Genomic DNA, 24,952 nt, shown 5'->3' on the forward strand with positions numbered 1-24,952 from the left:
ATGGGTGCCCAATAAATGTTTGTAAATGAATAAAGCACCATTTCAGTGATACTCACTGGTTATGGAGCCTCTCATCCTGGGTGGCAATGCTTCTTTTTGGTGGCTACATTGTTCAGGAAAACTGGATCAGGTGCGAGCACAGAGTCACTAGGCCACCTGACATCCACTACGCCTGGTGACATGAGATTGTTCCCCCCAACTGAACTGCAACAGAGGTTTAAAGGTCCAACCTGCAGATGTTTCCAAATGACATACTCCATAGAATGATTTGGATTCTACTGAGAAGTCAAAACAATGCTGGCAAACACCAGTGTGAGAGTGGCAAGTTTCAACAAAAGCAGAGCGTAATATGTTGGCAACCAAGATCACTTCACTCTAATCTGCATTAGGTCAGCCAAACACTCTGTCAAGATCAGTTAACTCTCACTGCACACTTTAGTCTTTCACTTAGGACAGCAATGTCTTGTAAATAAGCACATACTCCACTAAGTGCTTTATGTTCATTGCTCTAATCCTCAAAACTATCCTACAAGTAGGTATTAGTCTCCCCATATTACAGATTAGAAAACTGAAGCTCCAAGAAGTTAAATAATCTGCAACTATAAAAAAGGAGCCCGGTGGAAACTGAATTCAAGTTTACTGGACTTCAAATTCTCATTTTTTTCACCTTAATGCCTTAATTCATAAGGCCCAGCCCAGCCCCATCTTCTAGCCCCTGCACTAGACCTGGCACACAGAAAACATTTGATAAATGTTTGCTGAATCCAGGAGGGTTTGGGATCCTTTAATCCAAACCCAAGAATCTGTCTGGGATCAAATTCTTTAGTTCCAACTTTTGTTTTAAAGACAAAAACTCCAGCACACTCAACTCTATTTGCATAATAAAGAGAATGGAAAATACAGCCTCCTCAGTTTAAAAAAAAATACTGGGTTTATTCTGAAATGGAACCTATCACAACCTCATTTATTACTATGGGAATGTGAATATAAAGCCAGTGAAATCTCAAAAGCCATGCTGCTTAGCATACTAAAAGGTAGGGCATGAAGTCAAATCTGAGTTCAAGTTTCAGCTAAATTTCAGTTATGTTTCAGTATAAAACTGTGATAAATATACCTGCCTTCCCATCTAAAAATCCAAATTTGATAATGACTATGAAAACTTCATAAGGGCCTCCCCTGGTGGCGCAGCAGTTGAGCACTGGGCTGCGAGGTTGCCCACAGCCTCTGCAGCGCCAGTTCGTTCCCCAGCAACCAGCAAGGGTCCCACAAAAAAAAAATTTAAAAAATTCATAAGTGCCTCCCCGGTAGCACAGCGATTAAAGACAGCGCCATCAAGCTATCGCCAGCCACTGCAGCATGAGTTCGATCCCCAGCCAGCCAGGGAGAAACTCACATGGAGCAGCAGACCTCTCCTGTCTCACCCACTGCTCCCCTCAGCAGTGTATTTCAGTAGATCTGCCTGTTTTGCTCCCCATTCTCTCTGGTGAATCCTCTCACACACACACACACCCCTACCACTGGCTTACAACCCAGTTCTTGTATGCATAAATAAATATATCGTTGGAAAAAGAAAAAACTTCCTAAGGGCCTCCCCGGTGATGCAGCAGGCTAAGCGCAGCGCTGTGAAGCTGTCTGCAGCCTCCACAGCACGGGTTGGATTCCCAGCCAGGGAGACACCCACATGGCGCGGCAGACCTCTCCTGTCTCGCCCGCTGCTCCCCTCAGCAGTGCTTGCAGTCCGTCTGCCTGTTCAGTTCCCCACTCTGTCTCTGGGTGAATCCTCTCACCCTCCCGCACCTCTGGCTTGTACCCCATCTCTTGTATAAATAAATAAAAAAAAGAAATAAAATTAAATTTTAAAAAAACTTCATAAACTGTAAAGTATCATACAAAAATAACTATTAGTATAATCTGCAGCTGATGATAATAAGGCCTGAAGAAAGACTTTGAACCTATAAGGTCAGCATTATTAAAAGTTCCTCCAGCATCTCCCTGGTGGCACAAGGGTTAAAGACACAGTGCGATCAAGCTATCACTGCCAGCCATTGCAGCATGAGTTCGATCCCCAGCCAGGGAGCTGACCCGCATGGTGCAGCAGACCACTCCCATCTCACCTACTGCTCCTCTCAGCAGCGTATTTCAGTAGATCCACCTGTTCTGCTCCCCACTCTGTCTTCTGGTGAATCCTCTCACCCCCTGCACCATGGCCTGCACCCATTCTTGTATGCATAAATAAACAAATCTTAAAAAAAAAAATAGAAGTCCCTCCATATCTGGAACATTGTAAAGGTAAAGATCTTAGACTCCAATTAGTTTACCCATAATAAAGAATGGATGTGGCTTACCCTTTATTAATCTTTCTGTGTCTAAGTCCTATCTCTCCAGTTGAACTATGAATTTCTAGAAGGCAGAGAACGAAGAAAAAAAGCATCAACATATTGTTTCTGTTTTGAGAAGGCTGCAACAATAGCCTCACCTGTGGTGAGGCAACTGGGCTTCTCTCATCCAGATAATAATGCCCTCCTTTCATGCTGGGACATTTAACTATTCAAAACAGTAGTCATCAGATCTATAAAGTGGGGTAATAAAGAGCCCAAATGATTTCTTCCAGCCATGAAAGCTATCTTAGGGACAGTCAATAAACACTTTCAGCATAAATCTATAAAATTGGCTTAGTCCTCCACAAGATAAAAGAGAAAATGCGCAGAATACAGAACAGGCTCTCACCAAGCCTTAATCAGTCCTAATTCAGCCACATAAAGTGACTGCATCAATGAGTTAGGGAAGGATTGATAAAATCTTTCTGTCGGGAAGTGTGGACATTTCCACATGGGCCTAGGGTCTTGGCTGAGGAGCTTAAGCCTGGGATAGTCATCCAATCGAGCTCTTGGGCTTCCAAAAATGCCCAGGGTACATCGACCCTCTGATCTCCCCCTTTCTTGGTCGCATGTGATCTCAAAAAGCCCTACAAGAATCCAAGGATAAAAGCAAAGGCAGAGGGGACCATGCAGGTGTAGACACGAATGGATTTCCCACAAAGGGCCAACAGAAATCTCCGATGAAAAGGACAGACCAAAGGGATGCTTCCCAAAGGATCTTGCAGTTTTAAAAAATGGACCTAATAATATGAAACATCATCTTTGAAACTGTCTCTGACCTTTTCCTCTAAATACAGGCTAGAGTAGGTATTTAATCAGGAAATACATGGTATTTATTATATTTAAGATGTATTTTGTTATGTTTAATGACCTTATTTCTGAGTTCCTTTCTCATTAAATTAGCTTTCATTTCTATTACTGCAGTGTTAATAAAATGAATAGGTTGTGCCAGTAAATAAAAATGATAAACAAAAAATCGTTTTAAAGCCAATGGGTATGGTAGGTGCACAAGTCGTTAAGGAGCCGTAGTGTGTATGTATATATGGTGTTATTTTAAATAATGATCAAAATAAGAAAATCTCATCATTAGGCTCATCAATTCCTTATTTTCAGTCCTCAAAGATTAATGATCACTGATGATCAAAACTCAGATTACAAAGACGAGCAGAATCTTGCAACACATTTTAACATGAGCATAGGATTCTTACAGGGCCATGTTGATGGCCCCCCGACCTTTCTCTCAACAACAAAACCCAACTACTCAGCTTCCACTAGTGATACAGATTCCACCCATCAAACGTTTTTAAGGAAAGAAGGTCACGTCAAAGAATTCTTTTTCCTGGTTCATTCAATTTCTGCATCTGTCTGTAGTTACATTCAAACCATACCAGAATCAAAATTTAATTTTACATCTGAAGTGCAGTGATCAGGGCTGTTAGAGTTTTAAAAAATACAAATGTACATAGTAGAAAATACAGTAACTATTAAACAGATTTAGAACAAAGTGGCTAACTCACAAGTAAGATTTATGAGGGCCCACTATAACTACAGATTAGATCTAAATTCCTGAGTCAGTCACTCAAAGCCCTGGCATGCTTTTTCCTTCCCCGGACAGACTGATCTACTCATTATTTCTGAAGACAAATTCCTTCACATTATGCCTTTGCCCAGACAATTCCCCTGGTGGAATGACCTTCTCCATCTCATCAAATCCGTTCAAGAAACAAATCAATGTCATCTCTTCAGTGAAACCCTCCCACACCCACTGACTAATAATCCTCCCCTTCGTGAGTACCTACTGCCATTTAGCATGGAAGCAGCTACTACACAGATACATGAGCTACTACTGTTCTCTTACACAGTAAATGCAGATGTATTTTTTGGTTTTACATCATTTTATTCCAACTATACTGGAAAACTCCTTATGATGCAGATCTATCATTTCTTTGTATTCCCTACAGCATACTGTTAAGAATACAAGTTATTGGGGCCTCCCTCGTGGCTCAAGGGGTTAAGCATCAGTACTATGAAGCTATCTGCAGCTACTGCAGCAGGAGTTCAAACCCTGGCCAGGAAGGTGACCCACATGGCATAGCAGACCTTTCCTGCCTCGCCCACTGCTCCCCTCAGCAGTGTATTTCAGTAGATCTGCCTGTTTGCTCCCCATTCTGTCTCTGGTGAAGCCTCTCACCCACCACACGTCTGACCTGTACTCCAGTTCTTGTATGCAAAAGTAAGTAAGTCTTTAAAGAAAAAGAATACAAGTTATTTAATAAAGATCTATTTGAGAAAAAAGTAAAAGAGGCAAGGTGAGGAAGTGTCATCTGGATATACCGAGTAAATAGTTAAAACTGAGCCCGTATCACTGAGATGAGTCCTTTGATGGTGTACAAGTTATATTTCCCAATGGTTTCCTATGAATTAAGATAAATAAAAACCCCACACAATGTGATCACTGCCTTCCTTTCCAACTTCATTTCCTACTGAGTTCTCCGACCATCCTCTATCCCTCTGCTCCTTACACACTGGCGGCCTTGGCTCAGCACACAGCCTCATCACCGCCTGTGATCTTTATACATGAGTTTCCTCTGTCTTCCCCCAGATCTTCCCACGGCTGCCACCTCCCTGTAACTGTCAGTTCAAATGTCACTTCCTCAAAAATGCCTTCCTGACAATCCAACCTAAGCTACCAGCCCCTCCTCCATTACTATAGACCGTATCAAACTTTTATCTTCCTCCACCTGAAATAACTGTTGATATGTTTACTCTCTCTCCCGACTAGTATATGTAAACTCCAGGATGGCAAGGATGTCTTGTTTGCCACTGTATCCCAGTGCCTAGAACACTAGCTGGCCTCGGAAGACAGTGAATAATAAAAACCAAAAAAAAAAAAAAATGTTCCCTTTCAGTTATTAACACTGCAGTTCTCAAGAGCAGGAACAGCATTTCCTGCCTCTTCACCAGACTAGAGGCACTTGAATCACTCAATAAATGTACAATGAATGAGGACAGAAAATCTTTTCTGGCACAGCTTCCAATTCCATCTCTCATTAAGTCAACAAATATTAAGTATCTACTATGAGCTAGGCACTAGATGAGGCCCCTTCTAATTTCTTACTTTTCTATTTATCATGTTCATCATTAATATTCTGAAAGGTCCAGCACTTATTTGGTCATAAACTAAAGAAGGCTTGAAAGACACTCTCCCTTTACCCCCCAACTAGTGACATTATTTTACTGACCAGTGAGATGGTTGGCAAGTAAGTGCAGCTACCTGCCTAAACTGTATAAACTCAATAGTGATGTTTTATGTCTATACCACACACAGCATCTCATTGTTAGTTACATGTCAATCTCTCACTTGGTATTGTTCTTCACGGAACACTGCTCAAGAATCAACTATAAAAGATTTTTTGAGAAATTGAGACATCTGAAGATGGACTAATATCATTTATTAGAAAGAAGATGTTTTTTAAGTCTGATAATGGTACGGTGGTTGCATATTACATTGCCCTTATTCCAGGAATCACACATCTGCAGCATATCAAATACTCAAGGAAAAAAATGGATATGCACACACACACACAAATATTTATAGCTTAAAGGTATAATATGACAAACAGTTAATGATTGAATATAGGCGAAAGATGGGAGTATTTATTAAGGCGACTTATTATTTTTCTATATGTTAGCAATTTTACATAAGAAGTTGGTGGGTAGGAAAAGATTTCTCTTAGAAGGGTAAGATGTGCATATTTCTAAGCTTTTACTACTAGGTTGGTTTTTAGTATAAGTTTTAACATATAATTAGACAAAATGTATCCAGAGAATACTATTGGACCCACAAACAACCACTAAAATGCAGGAAATAATAACAAAAGAGATAAGAACAGAGAAAAACTAGCCAAGACAAAGACAACTTCTAGTAGAGACCAGCTCCCTTCCTTAAGTCTTGCTCACAAGAGGGGACACCATATTTTGGAACCCCGCTTCTAGAAGGCAGCTGTTCAGCACAACACAAGGAAACCCAATCTTTCAGCCTTACCCTCCCAGGGAGACAGTCTATGATGGGAAACTAAACCACAGAATCTCTGTGACAATACATGTGAATAGGGCTTCTTAAGTACACAGTAGTTTGGAAATACAATTTGGTTTTTACTGTTGTTGTTACTTAAGAGAAAACTAAGAACTATAATCACGAGCACCAGTGTGATAACTGATTCAAGCAAAGCTCATCAGAGGATGCTCAAATCACTTGGTAGGAGCAGCAGATAGCCAGTGTCTCAAAGTCACCCTACAGATCACTTACCAAGGGGAGTAGGTCCCTTTACAGTGAAGAGACCAAACAAACCATCAACAATAATGGGATTATGTGCTTCTCATTTTAATGCAAGGGAAAGTGCACACATCTTCTTAGTAACATTTCTTACCAAAAAGGTTGACTCTGTGTCTAAGGCATGAGAAAACAATCCAACAAATTCAATTTATGGGACATTATGGCTGACCTGCAACTCTTTAAAAAGTGTGGCCTCCCTGGTGGTGCAAGGGGTTAAGACCCAACCTATGAAGCTATCTGCAGCCTCTGTAGCACGAGTTCGATCCCCAGCCAGGGAGCTACCCACAAGGCGCAGCAGACCTCTCCTGACTTGCCCACTGCCCCCCTCAACAGTGTATTTTAGTACATCTGCCTGGTCTCTTCCCCACTCTGTCGCTGGTGAATACTCTCACCACCCTCCCCCCCCACATCTCTCACCTGTACCCCAGTTCTTGCATGCATAAATTAAAAAAAAAATCTTTCTAAAATAAATTTTAAAAAAGCAAAAAGTGTTATTTAAGACACACAGAGAGAGAAATCAGAGTAGGGCTGTTCTAGATCAGAGGTCTTCAATCTGGGGCTTTCCTGGAGCACAGCCAAGCCCGCACAATTCTGTATTGTCTGTGGCTGCTTTTTACTTGCAAGAGACAATAGGACCCATAAAGCCAAAAATACTATCTGATCCTTACAGAAAAAGTTGACTGATCCCTGCTCTAGATTAAAAAGGACATGACAACCAAATGTAACAAGAGATCCTTAAAGTGTATTTTGAGGGGGGAGGGAAGGCAAAAAAGAACACTTATGGAATAAGTGGGATATCTGAATATAAACTAATATTGGACATGCTGTGTCAATGTTACATGCTCAAGTATTTGGAGATATTTATGACTTGCTTTCAAAGTCTGCAGCAAAAAAATCAGATAACAAATAGATAAAGCTGGGCCTCCCCGGTGGTGCAGCGGTAGAGTGCTGGGTTGCGAAGCTGCCCACAGCCTCTGCAGGGCTGATTCCATCCCCCGCCACCCCCGGCCACCGGGCGAGGGTACCACATGGCACCCCCGGCCACCGGGCGAGGGTACCACATGGCGCGCAGACATCTCCTGCCACCCGCTGCTCCCCTCAGCGGTGTACTTCATCAGTCTGCCTGCTCTGCTCTGCTCTCCACTCTGGCTCTGGTGAATTCTCTCACCCTCCCGCGCTTCTGACTGTACCCAGAGCTTGTATAAATAAATAAATCTTTAAAAAAAAAACACACACACACAAAAATAGATAAAGCAAATGTGCAGTGGTTCTCAAACTTCTGAACTCAGGGCTCTTTTACACTCTTAAAAAATTATTGAAGACTCAAAGGGCGTGTGTGTGTGTGTGTGTGTGTGTGTGTGTGTGTGAGATACATACACAATGCATACACTGATACATATGAAACATATATATTTGCCATGTAATAAATTTGATAAAATTTTAAAACATTTATTTTCAAAAAAGCTCATTATATACCAACATATTTATGAAAAATAACTACTTTATAAAAACAAAATTTTTAACAAGAAGACTTACACTGATTTCATACTTCGGTAAATCTGTTTAATGTCTGTTATACTGTCATATCTGCTTCTGCATGCAGGTCTTACAATATGGTATTTTGTTTGAAGTATATGAAGGAAATCCAACTTCATAGAACATGTATCTGAACAAGGAATAATATTTTAATAGCCTTTTAAGATGAGCCGAGCTAGTCTTCTTTGATACAACATCATAACGAGGAGTGGTAGTTTCTTTGCACCTGAGTTGCAATGTGAAGTCTGAAGCCATATAAACAAACTTCTCATATTCTATTAAAATCCACTGGTCTATTTTTACTTTGAATCTCTTACCCAAGCATGATTTTATAAAAGTATGCACTGTTTATTTGGAAAATACTGGTTTACGAAGTAAGCAGGCAGACATTCTAACTGTTGACACATATCGGTACACAATATTAAAAAAAATCACTTTTGTTAAAATAACCACTAATCCAAAAAGTCTTTAAGAACTGGGAAGCTGCCAACTTCACAATGGCAGATAAAAGTTATCCAAAAACGTGCCAAACACCCTAATCAGATACTTGGGTACCCGACAGGTACCTAAGGTACTAGGTCTTAGTACCTTGATACTAGGGCAAACACATCAATTATATCTACAGTTAAATGCACAAATAATTATACTAAGTATGATAAACATTATAAACACCTTAACTTTAATTCGGGTCAGATTTTGCCATGAAAAGAACTGTTTTTAGTTTCTAAGTGTTTTTTCGGTACTTGAAATTGATATAAAGAACGTGGACTCCTTGGGAATACATCCCACTCCTATTCAAGACGTTTCACCAGTCTAGGACCTATTTATGGTGTGGGTTTAGGTAGAGACTTTTGAGATTTTTAAGAGAATTATATATTCCACTGAAGATTTGGAAAACCACATTAAATAGGAACAGGTGGTTAGAAGCAGGCATAGCGCCAATATAAATCATTTTCATCAGGTGTCGAAGTGACCAGAGAGAATGTGGGCTGGGACAGTAAAACACCACTGGTGTTAGATTAGAACTGCTGTAATAAATCACAGGCAGCCAATTTGAGACCTTAAACCTACCTATAAATCTCTAAGTCTGAAAAAAAATCAGTCGTTACAAAGAACCGCAAGTAATAAAAAAATTAAAACTACATCAATTTAATACCTAAAACATGTAATAAACATAGGTTCTATATGATGCTACAACTTAATTAGGAATCAAAATTTAGAAGCAAATTATTGTAACTTTCCGTTGAAACACTGGCAAATTCTTGATACTTCTCCCTACATCAGATTCTAATTTAGCAATCCATGGCAAAGTGGTACACAGGGGATTAAGAATTCAGGGGACCTCATTCCTCATCTCAATGTGCCACTAATGATTACTGAGCCAAAATATAGTAGACAAGCAGCAAATGAGTTGCTAAGTCAATGAACCTGTTTTGTGCTTCTAACTCATCAATTGTGACTTAAAAAAATGGATTAAAAGATCTTTACAGGTCTCTTTTAGCTATACATTCTTTAATACAAATTCAGGCTTACTCACATGACTGTAGCTGGTCAAAACAAATTAGCACTAGTTTGAAAGAACAAAGCTTTATTTCAAAAATAAAGTTTCCAGTAAAGGTAACAGCACAAACAAAACGGAGTGTAGGGCCTCCCTGGTGGTGCAAGGGGTTGAGACACAACGTGGGAAGCTATCCAAAGTCACTGCAGCATGAGTTCAATCCCCTGCCAGGGGGCAACCCACATGGCCCAGCAGACATCTCCTGTCTCGCCCGCTGCTCCCCTCAGCAGTGTATTTCAGTAGATTTGTCTGTTCTGTTCCCCACTCTGTCTCTGGTGGATCCTCTCACCCCCTACACCTCTGGTCTGTCCCCCAGCTCTTGTATGCATAAATAAATAAATCTTTAAAAAAAAATGGGAGTGTATAATCTGTCCATAATCATGTAGTAGCCCAAATGACCTTATCAACTCAAACAACTTTAGTATTGTGACCTTGAAGAATATCTAGTCCAGGGCCTCCCTGGTGGTGCAAGGGTTTGTTAAGCACAGCACTGTGAAGCTATCTGCAGCATCTGCAGCATGAGTTCAACCCCCAGCTGAACAGGGAGCTACCCACATGGCACAGCAGACCTGTCCTATCTCACCCCCTGCTCCCCTCAGCAGTGTATTTCAGTAGATTTGTCTGTTCTGTTCCCCACTCTTTCTCTGGTGAATCCTCTCACCCCCCACACCTCTGGCCTGTACCCCAGTTCTTGTATGCATATATAAAGAAACCTTTAAAAAAAATTTAAAAGACTATCCAGTCCAAATCATTCACTTTACAGATGAGAAAACTGAGACCCTTTCAAGTTACATGACATGCCCAAGATCTAGCCACAACAAGACTAGGCTCAAAACCCCAATATCCGCAGTTCCCAGTCAAATGTTCACTATCTTTCTTGTAACCACAAGCTCCTAGAACTACTAACATCAATGCTACCTGCAACCTATAAATGCTTTTTAGGAATCCTGGTTATACTATATCATATATATGTATGAGATGGGCAACAAATTCTAGGCAAACAGATCTAAAAACTCAGAGAAATTATTTGCAAGTCATATATATAAGATTAGGATCCAGGGCCTCCCTGGAGGCGCAAGGGTTAAGACACAACCCATGAAGCAATCCGCAGCCACTCCACTGCAGCACAAGTTTGACTCCCAGCCAGCCAGGAAGCAACCCACATGGTACAGCAGACCTCTCCTTATTCGCCCACTGCTCCCCTCAGCTGTGTACTTCAGTCAATCTGCCTGTTCTGCTTCCCACTCTCTCTGGTGAATTTTCTCACCCCCCACACCTCTGGCCTGTACCCCAGTGCTTGTATGCATAAATAAATCTTTAAAAAAAAAAAGATTAGGATCCACAAAACACAAAGAACTCTTAACTCAACAAAAGACAGATAACCAATTAAAAAAAAATGGGCAAAGGTTTTGCATAGGCATTTCTCCAAGGAAGACATACAAGTGACCAATAAGGGCATGAAAAGATGTTCCAACATCCTTAGTCATTAAGGATGTGCAAACCAAAACCACAATGAGATACCAGTCACATTCACCAGTACTATAATAATATTAATTAATTAATTTAAAAGGACAATAAATATAAAAATAATTTTAGAAAGCACAAAACACATATTGCAAAGATGTAGCGAAATTGGAGCCCTTGTAGATCAATGGCAGGAATGGTGCCTATGCTGTGGCAAAGGCTTGGTAGTTCCTCCAAATTTAAACAGAGTTACTATATGACCCAGCCAATTCCACTCTAGATATAACCCAAGAGATATGAAAACACGTCCATGCGCAAACATGAGCAGCAGTATTTACCCACAATACCCAAAAGTAGAAACAACCCAAATGTCTATCAACTAATGAACAGATAAACAAAATGTGGCATATTCATACAATAGGTTATTATTCAAGCCTAAAAACAAATGAAGAGTGATTCATGCCACAACATGAATGAACCTTGGAAGCACTGTGGGAAGTGGAAGAAGCCAGACACAAAGTCTACACATGGCATGATTCCACTTATAAGAAATGTCCGCAACAGGCAAATCCACAGAAACAGAAAAGGTTACGGCCTCCAGGGGTTAGAGGTGGGGAAGAATGATGCGTGAATGGGGATTTTTTGGGAAGGTGAAGCAAATGTTCTGAAATAACAATCCTGTGACTATACTAAAATTAAAAACTGTACACCTTAAAATGATGAATTTAATGGTATGTGAATTACATCAACGCGTATTTTGTTTTTGTTTTAAAATACAAAGACATCAAAGTGCTTTCCCACTCTAGCCCCCCTGGAAAAAAAATACCAGCACTAGGTAAATGCATCAAGGTCTCAATTCAGTATTTATTGGGCAAGGCACATGCTCTAAGTGGGGGGATATACAGGTAAATACTTTGTATGTTGTTCATAGTCTATTGTAAGTAGACAAAGGCAAAGAATTATAAAACAATGTGCTAAATCCAACAACAAAAGATGTACAAAGTACAGAAGGTATTGATGTATCCTGAGTGGGAAAAAGTTTCATAGATGATATCTAAACTAGATTTTAAAAAATGGGGCCTCCCCTGGTGGAGCAGGCGGTTGAGTGCAGCACTGTGAAGTTGTCCCCAGCCTCTGCAGTGCCGGTTTTGATCACCACTGGCCTTGGAACAACCCACATGGCGAGCAGACCTCTCCTGTCTCACCCGCTGCTCCCCTCAACAGTGTATTTCTTCAGTCTGCCTGTTCTGTTCCCTGTTCTATCTCTGGTGAATCCTCTCACCCTTCCGCACATCTGGCCTGTACCCTGGTTCTTGTATAAATAAGTAAATAAATCTTAAAAAAAAAAAAAAATGACTAGCCATTCTCTCTAGGCAGACAACGGAAAGATGCCATATATCTGTTCCTATCTATAACATATATCATCATAATACATTATATATAAGACTGTATGTGTTATATATATAAACATGTAAGTTTCTGCTAAATGTCATAATGACCTTTATTATTGGGAAGAATCACTTCTCTGGGGTGAAATTTAGGTCCGTCATTAAGAATGAACAAAATATAATTATGTATATAAAAAAAAGGGACTGAACTCTAAGATAAACTGAGGAATTACTAAATTTTGAGCAAAATACACTGGAAATGAACATGTTTCTTTTTTTTTTAAAGATTTATTTATTATTTATTTTATTTATGCAACCACTGGGTACAGTCAGAAATGCGGGAGGGTAAGAGAATTCACCAGAGCCAGAGCAGGGAGCAGAGCAGGCAGAAGGACCGAAGTACACTGCTGAGGGGAGCAGCAGGAGCGGCAGGAGAGGTCTGTCGCACCATGTGGGACCCTCGCCAGTGGCCAGGGATCGAACCAGCGCTGCAGAGCTTCGCAGCCCAGCGCTCAACTGCTGCGCCACCAGGGGAGGCCCGGAAATGAACATGTTTCTATCGCAACATATCAACCAGATTGCTGAAACAGCATTGACTAGTTGCTGTTGTTGGTATGATCTGGGTAGCATTTCAATTTGTTTATTCCAAAGAAATACTCCCTATAGTATACTGGTCACTTCGGTTGTTTATGCACATATAAAATTTATATCCTAAGCTATCCACCTATCTTTCTACCTGTCTATTCTCACTTAATCTTTACAACAAGCCTAAAGTGAGCACTAATATCCTAATTTTAATAAGGAATTCAACTTTAGAAAGATTAGTAACTGCCCACAGGGCTAATTGTTAGATGTTGTAAATTCATTTTCTCATTTAATCCTTAACAACTCTAAGAAGTAGGTACCATTAATTCCACGCTATAGATGAAAAAGCTGAGATTCAGAGAGGTTAAGGTCACTCTGGTATTTTCAGGCAGAAATGGAAACTAAACCCAAGGTCTGACTGCTCCTCTTCCACTAGACATATTGCTTTATTTTTCCTTAATAATAGTTAAGTCTAGGGGCCTCCCTGGTGGCGCAAGGGGTTAAGACGCAACCTATGAAGCTATCTGCAGCCACTGCAGCACGAGTTCAATCCCCGACCAGGGAGCTATCCACATGGCGCAGCAGACCTCTCCTGACTCACCCGCTGCTCCCCTCAGCAGTGTATTTCAGTGGATCTGCCTGTTCTGTTCCCCACTCTGTCTCTGGTGCAGCCCCCACACCTCTGGCCTATACCCCAGTTCTTGTACACATAAATAAATAAATCTTTAAAAATAATAATGGTTAAATCTAATTCAATGTGCTCCATATTTTCCAGTGACTGGTCGCAGTAGTCTTTTACACATTTGCTGAAGAAACTGTTTATGTGTTCAACCTAAGGGAAGGCCAAAACCTGGAGAAATCCCAGCAAGAGAACTGCAGCACAAGGAATTTCAGCACAAGTATTTCACAAAAATACTTCTCTTTCCAACAGATAGGGAAGAGCCTCCCAAAGCTACAGTCAATCAGCTTGAGGGAAGAGATGCCAAAAAAAAAAAAAAAAAAAAAATCTTTTCATCAAAGAAAGGGCAAGTCTGACCAAGATCTGGTTACAGCAGTGCGGAGATCATGCAGCACACACTGCAGCAAAATCTGGTGCTGACAGCAGGAAGAGCAAGCCACACGATGCTGTTAAAAAGAAAAAAACCTACAAGTACTCAGATCCTAAAAATGTCTCTAAACAACCGCAGAAAATGGACACAAGGCACGAGTGGGATTCAAGTGAAGTGGTTCAAGAGTTAAATCCATGAGGGCCTTCCCGGTGGCGCAGCGGTTGAGCGCTGGGTTGCGAAGCTGCCCGCGGCCTCTGCGGCGCCGGTTCGATCCCCGGCTGCTCCCCGGCCACCGGCGGAGGATCCCACATGGTGCGCAGACCTCTCCTGCCACCCGCTGCTCCCCTCAGCAGTGTACTTCGGTCCTTCTGCCTGCTCTGCTCCCCGCTCTGGCTCTGGTGAATTCTCTCACCCTCCCGTGCTTCTGACTGTACCCAGTGCATGTATAAACATGCCTCTATAAAATAAAATAAAAAAAAAAAAAGAGTTAAATCCATGAAACAACTCACATGGCAGCAACAGCTCACACTGGAAGCTCATGTCTCCCACTCATTTTACCTTTTTTTCCCACACAGAAAAGGTAAGCTGTTTTCTCAGTTCCCAGTGAATCTGATACCCTTCTTCAAATGTTGTTTCTCAGCCTGTGAGATGGCTAGGCTAGGACACAGGCATGACGCAGCTGCACCTCCCGCCTCCCCACCATGCACAGGAGAATCAAGACCAGAAGAAACAAGTCATCAGGAATAACCTTCCTTCTCCTTCCAAACACCACAGGTCTGTCCTGCTTTTATACCAGACAGGTGACAGTGACGACACTCAACCCAAAGCATTTTTTTTTCTCTTTCATACTGGAGTTAAATAACCTTTTAAATTTTATTCCACTTATTCCATCCACGCTCCTTCATGGATTTTTCATGTGCAAAAATGGGACTAAATATGCCAAACTCTAGACCTTACTACCTCTCTCCCTAAGGAAGTTATTTCAAGGAAATGTTAAAGAACTTGGAAAAGTTAAAAGCACAATACAGTAACAAGTTAACATTTACTGTATGAATATAAAACAGCCTCTGTGTGATCTAACTGGTTTCTCACCATCCTATAAGCACATACTATCAAACCCATTCTTCAGATGAGTAAACAGAAGTACAGAGAGAGGCAGAGTACTTCTTTCATGTAACATGGCATACTAGGAACTCTTACCTATTAATACAAATTTGTCACATTTATAATTAGTAAATTGACAATGAGAATCACTGCGTGTGGCTTTTTAATCACAACACCTCAAATTAAAATGGTAAATTTACTCTAACTCCTCATTTGAGAAATCTGAAGCCCCAAAACTAAAGTGACTTGCTCAAACTTATACAGCCAGATAATAACAAAGACTGAACTAAAGCCTCCAGACTCAGCCCAAAGCTCTTTATTATCTCTCTGGGCTGAATAATTGTACTTCCTGTCAGGGAAGGTGATAAACATCTGAGAACAGAGAATAATTCAAATCTCTAAGAATAAAAAAAATTTCAAGTGGCAAGGCTTCAACAATTATTTAGAATAGCAAACAAAACAACTAAAAAAATGGCATTATTCACTACTGTTTGCTTCTCAAAGAATCAATCATCTCAAAAAGTTGCTTTACTGAATGTGTTAGCCTAACCCATATTTGTTCATGTTACTCCCTCCCAGCTATCTCTGCAACTTTCTGAAATCATCTTGGCAAAATCAGATCAAAAATCCTAACAACCACCTAATAACAAACTCCAGGGAATTGTCACAGTGCAATATTATTACAGCAAATACTCCTGAAAGTTAAGCGGAGCTCAACAATTCTATTACAGTGAGATTCTCAGTGTAATTATTTCTGCTGCTAGAATCTGACATTTTTCCAGAAATAGCTTTCTTTCCATGAAAATCATACTAAAATAAGAGAATACTAAACTTTTTCTCATTAAGGTAACTGACATTCATTAAACTTTCCCAAAATGTTTGGACCAATTCAAATCTCACATAAGTTTGCAAAAGAACTCAATTTACATCATTCTTTCCAAAAGTCTATTTTAAAGTAGACATGATGATTTTTATCATTTATATAGGGTAACAGCATATACTATGCGTGTGTGTATGCACGCATGTGTATATATAAAAAATAGTATTTAACCAGAGCCAAGACCTGAAGTGGGCAATCCATTCACCCATAAGTCACAGCAGCACCAGGGAGACAGGAAGAGACACCAAGACGGCAGGCAAGGCTTAAGAATTATTTACTTGGGCCTCCCCAGTGGCGCGGCAGGTTGAGCACAGCACTGTAAAGCTGTCCACAGCCTCCACAGCGCGGGTTCGATTCCCGGCCGGCCAGGGAGAGACCCACATGGCGCAGCAGACCTCTCCTGTCGCGCCTGCTATTCCCCCCAGTAGTGTATTTCAGTCATCTGCCTGTTCTGCTCCCCACCCTGTCTCTGGTGAATCCTCTCACCCTCCCGTGCCTCTGGCCTGTACCCCAGCTCTTGTATAAAAAAATAATTTAAAAAAGTTAAAAAAAAATTATTTACTTAAAGTGCACAGGGTTCAGAGTACTCTAAGAAGCAGGGTGTCAACCTACCACCCCCTCTCTGCTAGTCCATACAGGCCACAGGATGAACACCAGTCTACCAACCAGTCAAAACGGCCTTATTAGGCTACTTGAAGCCAAACACACATAATGTGAGCCCCTAGACAAAGAACAGTGGTTCAAGGAGGAAAATGATCACTAGTTTAAATATTGCAGACTAAGGAAGAAAAAGGCTATGAAAATGCCTGATATATACACATGGGTCTTTTGAAAGGGCATTTACAGTAGCTATTGAGGACAGAAAGGTATCATGAAAAGGGGAATGAGTGACTACAAGTGCTTTTTGCCACAAAATGGATGGACCTGGAGGTATTTCTAAGTGAAATAAATCAGAAAGGGCAAAATATTGGATGGTTTCATTATCTGTAGAATATAAGTAACTAGATATATGGAAAATATAGCGAAAATGAATCTTAAACTCAGTGGAAAATTTACTGGTTAACACAGGGAAGGGGGAGGAATGGGGGACGAAGGGATGAAGGGTACGGTGCCATATAGGTAGCTCCCTGGCAGGCCGGGGATAAAACTCGTGCCGCAGAGGCTGTGGATAGCTTCATAATGCTGTGCTTAACTCCTTGCGCCACCAGGGAGGCCTCCAAGGCAATTTTAAAGACTGTCAACCTAACTCAAATAAAAGGAGTTCTAAAAGCACACAGGTTAGAAGAGAACTTGAGGCAAAAGACTTATCATACTGCCTTTGCCAGCTTCAGTTCACTAACTCAACAAAAATGCTCCTCAGTTCTATCAGTCTCATAAACTTACTGTCATCATCATGTCCTATCCTCATCCTTCTTCAAAATTTCTCTCCAAGACAAGTAACATCATCAGAACACTCCTGTTTCTATGGAACTCCTTAATTCATATAACTGAACTGCAAAACACAGGAGAATATAGTTCCAAGAAAAGACACCTTTGCCACCTTGTTTTTAATCCCAAAAATGGTACCGCTGGACCTGTTACCATATTTCCCATTCTCATTTCTGGTCCCATGAATACCTCTTTGTAATATGACTGATAAACCATAAGTAGAAGACTTTTGGGGAAATATCTACTTGTGCAATTTTGACGGCCAGCTGGAATAATAGGTGATAACTGAGTAGGATGCTAATGCTGTTGCTTCCATCACCACTTCCACCAAAACCCAAAGATGGTCTGTACCATGTACAGAGACTCCTCTCTTACATGCTGCAGTGGACACTCCTTGAAATCAGAAAACTGGACTGAGAAAGCTCATGTCTGAATGTTGCCTAATGGATGTCACTGGAGAGAACTGTAACCAGGCATGTTGACTTTTTGCATTGTTGCCAATGGCACTGTTGCCAAATCTCAGAGCTTGAATGGCTGGCACTGATATCACACAGATACTCAGGATGGGTATAATTGCAAGAATTCATTTCAGTGCTCCCGTAAGTACCCATTTTTATAATTTTCTCTTAGCACAGGGTAAATTTAAGATAGATTCATATGCGAGCATATTTTTCAAGAATTCAAACTACATAGAAATTTGTGAAGTATAATATTTTACTTCTTAAATGATTTTGCCCCAGTTAATTCTACTTTCTAATGTTATCTACTATTTTTCTTAAAAACTTATTTTTATTTATTTATACAAGCACTGGGTAGAGTCAGAAGCACGGGAGGGTGAGAGAATTCACCAGAGCCAGAGCAGGGAGCAGAGCAGGCAGACTAAAATACACTGCTGAGGGGAGCAGCGGGCGGCAGGAGAGGTCTGCGCGCCATGTGGGACCCTCCTCCAGTGGCCAGGGAGCAGCCGGGGATTGAACCGGTGCTGCAGAGGCTTCGGGCAGCTTCACAACCCAGCGCTCAACCGCTGCACCACCGGGGAGGCCCTGTTATCTACTATTAATGGAGTTTTGCTCACATTCTTTTGGGGTTTGTTGATTAACAAATTGATTTGCAAGTAGATATTCCAATACCATGTATTAGCTACAAATATGCTATGAAGTAAACACGCTTATAAGTTATTTTAAAAAGTTCCCTCTAATATGTTCCTTTCTTTTTACTCCACCAATGGGCCCAGAGAGTGTTCAGACCTAAATTTCCACAAAAATCCATAACTAGCTTCCTTTCTGATAATCAACATAATCCCTCTTGATTAATCAGTCTATAACTCCAACTTTATCAAATCATTGCCCTACTTAAAAACTTTCATTGGTTCCCAGTCTGTTAGCCAATTGCTCTGGAAAACTCTCAAGACTGCTGATCTGACTGAGCATTACCACTAATCTTATCTCCCCTTAGTCCATAAACTCTATTATTGGATGAGATAAATAATTTTGTGTCCAATTAATAACATGAGTGTATTCCAACCTCAGTATCTCTGCTCTTCACTTGCCCTTCCTTTGTCTGCCTTATAAAACTCTAGCCTAACCGCCTCCATGAAGACATCGCAGCCCACTTCAGTCCAGATTAGTATCAATAAATTGTAACCTGTCATTCTGACACAAGTTAGCAATATAACAGGAAGCAGCCTCTGCTGTGCCACAAATGCAACAGCATTTTCACCAAAGAATATTCAAGTCACTTTTTCTTAAGACTAACTTATTTGATATGAAAAACTACTTTCATCTGAAATGATGCCCTTTTGCTTATCTGTTTTAAAATGTTCCATCTTTTATAAAATGATGGTATTAAATGAGAAGACTGTTTTTCATTTTCATGACCCTAAAGAACAAAAAGTTCTTTTGAAATATAGCTGGTTTATGAAGCCCAAGTCATGGAACCATTAGCCTACATCCCCGTTTTAGCATTTATATATGGTCCAATATTGTTTTGGAACTGTTTAGTAAGATTTATTTATGTATACAAGAACTGGGGTATAGGCCAGAGATGTGGGGGCGAGAGGATTCACCAGAGACAGAAATGGAAGCAGAACAGGGAGATCTACTGAAATGCACTGCTGTGGCAAGACAGGAAAGGTCTGCTGAGCCATGTGGGTCACCTCCCTGGCCGGGGATTGAACTCACGCTGCAGTGGCTGCGGATAGCTTTATAGTGTTGAGACTTAACCTGTTGAGCCACCACCTTTATTGAACTGTTTTTAAAACTTGACATACATCTCCCCAATTAAAATATTAAATTCCTTAAGAAAAAGGACTTTATATGGCACATCTTTTGCCTTTTATTTGGCACTGCATTACATATAAAACAATACCATAAACTGAATAAAATTAACAAAAGTCTGGGCCTCCCCTGGTGGCGCAGCGGTTGAGCGCTGGGCTGTGAAGCTGCCCACAGCCTCTGCAGCGCCGGTTCGATCCCCGCCGGTGAGGGTCCCACATGGCGCGCAGACCTCTCCTGCCGCCCGCTGCTCTGCTCAGCAGTGTACTTGGGTCCTTCTGCCTGTTCTGCTCCCTGCTCTGGCTCTGGTGAATTCTCTCACCCTCCTGCGCTTCTGACTATACCCAGTGCTTGTATAAATAAGTAAATAAATCTTTAAAAAAAAATTAACAAAAGTCTTGGCTTTTAAGTTAATGTGAAACTAACCAAAAATGCAACTGAAGCAGTCTTCATTGTCTCGTCTCCATTTCTCATCTCTAAAGATTCTGTAGTACCTTCTAAATTGTACCCATTTCATGAACAGCCACCCATTTCCCAATATTTCTGCTCTAATCCCACTTCTCACGCTGTGCCTCTTTACTGTTTCTTTACTGTTACGTTACTTTACTGTTACTCCCAGTAACTGCCTCACTACCCAATCTATGTTCCCATCACACTTGTTTAAAATCCTGAAGGTCTCTTCAAACTGCCTTGGGATCTAGTCCTAAAATAAGACTAACAATCATCAGTCCTCAAGTTCCTACAAAAACCAATTTAGTATATGATAGGAAGTCTATAATTTTGTCCAATTATATCTAGAATATCTCATGCTGGGCCTCCCTGGTGATGCAAGGAGTTAAGATGCAACCTATGAAGCTGTTTCACAGCCCCCCTGGCCAGGGAGGTGACCCACATGGTGCAGCAGACCTCTCCTGACTCGCCCACTACTCCCCTCAGCAGTGTACTTCAGTCAATCTGCCTGTTCTGTTTCCCACTCTGTCCCTGGTGAATCCTCTCACCCCCCCATGCCTCTGGCCTGTACCCCAGCTCTTGTATACATAAATAAATCTTTTTTTTAAACAACAAAAAAAGAGTATCTTATACTGCACACTAGTACAGCTGCAGAACAAAGCATAAAAACCAGTATTCCTGGGCATCCCTGGTGACCGAGGGGTTAAGTCTTAGCACTGTCACCACTATAGCCTGAGTTCATCCCCTGAATTCATCCCCTGAGTTCCATCTGGCCAGGTTGCTAACCCACATATGACACAGCAGACCTCTGTCTCACCCACTGTTCCCCTCAGCAGAGTATTTCAGTACATTGACCTGTTCTGCTCCCCACTGTCTCTGGTGAATCCTCTCACACACACACCCACACCTCTCACCTACACCCCAGTTCTTCTACACAAAGATTAAAAAAATAAAAAATAAAATGGTATTCCTGAACAAAGCTAACATGAGCCATTACTTTGTTACACAGTTCAACTGCATTTGTAAGTACTTTCTATACTCACATAGCATCTGGACACTTGTAAAAATCTTCCATTCTAAAGACATTTATACATCTTCGTCCATTGAGATTTTTAAAAATGATGTTCTTCCTATCCTAAGGAATATAAGACAATGTTTCTTTCATTTACCTATGGAGTGATGATCTTCAATGCACACAGCTCATAAAATCATCATGTGTTCTGGTCTGAACAAGAGAATGTTCAAGAGAAAGCTGAGGAGTCGAATCCTAACTTGGCATCACCAGATGTGTTGACTTTGGGCAAACTGATCTCATAGCCTAAGGATTTTTCATCTATTAAATGGGGATAATAATAGCATCTACCCCAAAGGATTGGTTCAGGAGATTAAATAAAGACACAAAAAGCACTTAAGTACGGTGGCTGGCAAACAGTCAATGAATGTTAGGTTTTATTATTAGTCCTCAATGACTAAGAATTCTTAGAAAATGTTCAACTATAAGACTTAAATGACTGACACAGCAGACCTCTTCTGTCTCATCCGCTGTTCACCTCAGCAGTGTATTTCAGTCAATCTGCCTGTTCTGCTCCCCACTCTGTCTCTGGTTAATCCTCCCACGCCCCCCTCCCAGACCTCTAGCTTGCACCCCAGCTCTTGTATACATCTTAAATAAATCTTTAAAATAAAAAAAAAGATTTAAATGAGGCACCGACAACATCTTGCTAACTGCTCCCTTACAAGGTATTTCAATAAATGCACTTTTCTGTTCTCCCACCACCCAAAGACTTAAATGAGCTTCTTATTCACTGATATTAAATACTAATCACTAAGATGGTATAAATCAGATAAATACCCCCAGGTAATTATCACATTTGTAATAAAGCTGTTCCAGGGTTTAAAGAGCTAAAAATTAATTTTCATTTATCTTGCTCAGCTTTTAACTTTTCCAATTAACTTGAAATTGAACAAAACCAGAGATTTATGTTTAGAAACAGAAAACACTATCAGACCAAGGTGGATGATACCATTTTTCTATCTGATCTCTTTAATCTTGGCAGAAAGTCTACACAAATAAAAGTCTTGGTAAGTGCACCAGGGAAACACATTTCACTTTTTAATATAATTAAATTCAAATCTGTTTCTATAAAGATTTACCTCTCAGCATACTAAACATTCTTTTCCTTTTTAAAACTGTCTCATAAACAAATTTGTAGGACAAATTTTGTAAAGGTTATAAATCAATTCATGTTAATATTAATACAAGATATGCTTTCCTTAGAATTTCATTCAATCATAACAAGTTACAGTCAAGAAGTGATTTTTATTTATAGAGTTTCAAAGTGAGTGTTGTTATTCAAGTCATCTTGGGAACAAGACTCTCTTTATAACAATGCTGCCATAAAGGCTCAAAATCTTTTTGAAAGTCTATTTGCAGGATTCTCAAAGGCAAGCCACACACAGGAATGAGACAGCCTACTTAGGACCAAAAACAATATTGTTTGCTCAATTCATTCAGCAGACTTGTTTACCTCCAAAATTTAAATATATCTACATCAAAATGAAGACATGAAGATTAAGAATGTGCAAAATGCCCTCACTGCAAATTTAAAAGTATACCAAACATTTTACAGCTTGAAATTCTCATTAAAATAAACATATAATGACATAAGATTATGGGTGCTTAGATGGTGGGTGTGGTGTGGTAACATACACCTGAAAAGACTTAAACTATACCCCTAAATCATATACAGTGTTGTAAGCTAATATTAGCCTCAATAAAAAATGATACAATTTTTTAAAATAAAAAATATATAACTTCTTCCTATTTTATAAACTTCTGATACTTGTTTTTAAAAAGTTATATTACCTTACAAATACCTCTCTGAGATGACCTTAAAACTATACAATAACAAAAGTGGAATCAGAAATATCAATACTAGATATATGCAAAGCAGCAAAATAATACTGTGGAGTACTTCTGAAGGAACAGTGTTTAATATGGTTACATCCATCCTTCTTGAATGCTTATAACTGATTCATTAATTTGGGTAAATTGGAATTCTACTCTTTTTTAAAAAGGAACCTCAAAGTTTGCACCTTTAGGAATTTTTTTAAAGAGATGTATTTGGGATAAAAGAGGATGTCAGCTCAGTTTACCTAGACTAACACATCTTAATCACTTTGACTGTAACCTTACAACATATTTCAGAATTTGATTAATGTGCCTCTCCCAAAATTAATAATCTGGCATAGACATAATTTATGTTAAGATTTCAACAATCAGCAGTCTAATAAATTCCCAAACTTGATCCTCAACATCTTGGTGACAATGGACAAGATACTTAGCTTCTCTAAGCTTTGGAAACAGCCCAAATGCCAAAAACAGATGACTGGATCAAGAAGATGTGGTATATATACACCATGGAATATTACTCAGCATTCAAAAAAGATAAACACATGCAATTTGCAGCAACATGGATGGCGCTGGAAGGGATCATGCTCAGCGAAATAAGCCAAAAAGAAAAAGAAAAATACCGGATGGTCTCACTCATAGCAGGAATCTAGAAAACTTAAATAAGGGACCAGGAAAATGAATAACTATAAGAAAGTGAAAATCAAAATCAACAAAAAACTATGAACCAGAGACACTTTTTGGGGGTGGGGGCTGGGAGGGGAGGGATTGGGGTCAGAATGGGGGTTTGGAATTGTATGGGGGAATATAAAAATAAAATTTATTATTTAAGAAAAAAAAAAAAAAGATACTTAGCTTCTCTATGCCCCTGTTCTTCATCCATGAAATGGGGCTAAAACAATAAACAATATGAGTATTGTGAGGATTAAATGAGATTATGTGACTGACACATGGTAGACAATAAATAGCTGAGGGATGAATGAGTAAATGAATTAATGCATATAAAATGTTTAGGACAGTGCTTGACAAACTAATGTTATAATACATAATCACTTGAGACCTGTACCTGGAATAAACAAAAATAATGGTTAACAATATAATCTTTTTAGTATAGGCCAGAGGTGGGGGTGGGGGGAGGTTAGAAGATTCACCAGAGACAGAGTGGGGGGCAGAACAAGCAGACTGACTGAAATACACTCCTGACGGGAGCAGCAAGCAAGATAGGAGAGGTCTGCTTCGCCATATGTGGGTCAACTTCTTAGTCGGGGGTCACACTCAGGCCTTGGAGGTGATAGCACTGAGATGTAACCCCTAAGCCACCATGGAGGCCCATGGTTAACAATATTAATATCACTATCCAAAAACACTATAGGCAGACAGTATTTTAAAATCATTTTTGAACATTACAATGACACATTCTCATTTATCATCTTACAAATAGACTCAATTTCCAGCTGCAGGGTCTCTGCTTAATAGTGACAAAGAAGGAGAGACTAGAACATCCAAAAATTTCTCAAAGTTGCTTAGCTTTATTAGAAATTAATAAAGTTAAAACTCAGTTTTTAAGGGCCTACCCGGGTTGAGCGCAGCGCTATGAAGCTGTCTGCAGCCT

The 24,952-nt window shown here is 40.1% G+C and overlaps 1 protein-coding gene across 5 annotated transcripts in view; it reads right to left on the reverse strand.

Annotated features, from left to right (window-relative positions):
* Nucleotides 1-24,952, reverse strand: part of LUZP1 (leucine zipper protein 1) — a 78,073-nt gene that overhangs the window by 41,063 nt on the left and 12,058 nt on the right. The window contains exons 1-2 of one of the 5 annotated variants that reach the window (XM_054691247.1): nt 8,251-9,376; nt 2,346-2,400 (exon numbers count right to left, since the gene is read on the reverse strand). The exons of 2 other annotated variants lie outside the window; for them this stretch is intronic. The gene's annotated coding sequence lies outside the window, so the exon portion shown is untranslated. Of the gene's footprint in view, nt 1-2,345; nt 4,150-8,250; nt 9,377-24,952 lie in introns of those variants that run through there. 2 more of the 5 variants (XM_054691248.1, XM_054691246.1) reach the window with 2 other exon arrangements.

This window comes from Talpa occidentalis, unplaced genomic scaffold (genome assembly GCF_014898055.3).
Source record: "Talpa occidentalis isolate TD23 unplaced genomic scaffold, MPIMG_talOcc4v2.1 talOcc4.9, whole genome shotgun sequence".
NCBI classification, from domain to species: Eukaryota; Metazoa; Chordata; class Mammalia; order Eulipotyphla; family Talpidae; genus Talpa; species Talpa occidentalis.